This window comes from Uloborus diversus, chromosome 8 (genome assembly GCF_026930045.1).
Source record: "Uloborus diversus isolate 005 chromosome 8, Udiv.v.3.1, whole genome shotgun sequence".
In the NCBI taxonomy this organism is placed as follows: Eukaryota; Metazoa; Arthropoda; class Arachnida; order Araneae; family Uloboridae; genus Uloborus; species Uloborus diversus.
In genome coordinates, this window is record NC_072738.1 from 113,017,323 (window position 1) to 113,019,301 (window position 1,979).

Below are 1,979 nucleotides of genomic sequence, written 5' to 3' on the forward strand. Positions count from 1 at the left end.
CGAGATAAAGAGATTTTGAGATACGGGGGCTTTAAGAAACTTTTTATAGAAGTTTGAAATATGATGGTGAAAATTTGAAATCGATACTAAAGACAATATGGGCTCTTGATTAAAATTCCTCTTTATTAGTTTTGTTAGGTATTTATTCTATTATTACATTATTAAGTGCTTTATTGCGAGTCTAAGGAATCACTTTGACAGTAAAAGAAAATTTAAGCATATCTTTTTCAAGAAAGTCTTTTATTGCTTTTTGGTCCCCCTTTTTTTTTTTTTTATTTTTTTTTTTTATTTTTTTTTTTTTTTATTCATTATTTATCCTCTTGAGGTTAGCATTTGTTGCAAATCTAACTTGGCCAGTATTCTACGGTTTTCCTTTTTTCATCACTTGCAAACAACTTATACTTTCTTTTCACTCCTATCGTTTCGGTTTTCTAAGGAATCACAATTTTAAGAAAGAAAGCAACCAAAGAACAGTACTAATCCAGATAACAGAGCGAAATGGCTTTTAACTTGAATGACCTTTAACTTGAAATGTTCATCTTACATGTCAAACCTGTGAATATCACCCATTTACTCTTCTTCCAAGAAAGTGCGCGAAACGACTGTCCTTTGGTTAATCTTCCTGGAAAGCTTATTCGTGGAACGCATTTCTCCTTTTTTCCCACTGCCTCCTCAGCTCTTGAAGACAATTCCTCTGTTTCTGAGTTGAAGAAAATGTTTTTGTTTGCTTCTTTAAAGATCATTGGGCTTCGAAACCGAAAGTGATAGCATAACCGGAATTCGAGACGATAGAGGTTTTTGTTGGTCTGGTCTCGTGTGTGTTATTGATCATAGTCAAAACTACCTTTGCTAACCAGAGTATCCATTGCAATCACATTGATTTTTCAGCCAGTATTTACTACGTATTCCTTTGGAAACGTACAATTCTGTTTAAAATAGTACATTCTAAGTGAAAGTTAATGCATAATGAAGCGAGCAAAACCGATAAGAAGCTTTTTTAAACCCAAACAAAAAAATTAAAATGACGAAAAGGATTACTCTAAAAAGAAAGTTAACGTCGTCTGAAGAAAACGTTCGTCTGAAAAGTACAGTCTGCAAAGCAGCATTAGACCCATCGGATCCTTCTGAAGGTAATTTTATTTTAATTCAAAAGAAAAACTGCGTAGCATTACATGAATAAAATGTTTAAAAACGAAATGAATCTAGATTATTTCTGTTGAAGTATGAAGTGAAAAGGGGGGCGCTTGAAACCAGCGCGAGCACCGAGATCACAGGTCTATTGTACTCTACTAAAGGAGCCCAGTAACAGAAATAATAGAGATTATTTATAAGTAACAGAGATTATTTCTGTTAGCTTGGTTCGCATTAAAATGTAGAAAATAAAAAAGACTTCTGTTTATAATACTCGAAAATTGCTGTTGCTCTCTTAAATAGATATTTATGTAAATTCTAAAGCAGCTAATAAAATTAAAAATAAAGACTTGAATAGAGAACAGATGGTATGCATTTGAGCGACTAACTTTCTACCGCCTATATTTCTTCCCTAACTTTTTTTATTCAAATTTTATTAACTGCTTTAGAATTAGCATAAATGTAAATACGTAAAAAGCAACATATAAATATAACGATATGAAAAGCAATTTCATTTTTTGCTGGTTATAATTCAAGAAGTCTTTTTTTTTTTTTTTTTCATACTTTTAGTGCAAACCAAGTTGGGTAAAAATAGTCTTTATAGTCTAACCACCAATGAGATTGAAAGTCAAACATCCAGTTTACAGGCGGAAATGAAAGTATCTATTAGCTTTCAGGGATGCCAGCTTTTGTAGATGTGTGTTAGCCTCTAACTTAAGCAGTCATACTGAAATGAACGGCACACGCTCATCAGATATGTGATTTAACCTCGATTTGGATAGACTAGTTTTGACAAGACGCTGCTAGAAAATTTCACTTTAATTAAATGGAGGGAAAAGAAAAAAAAA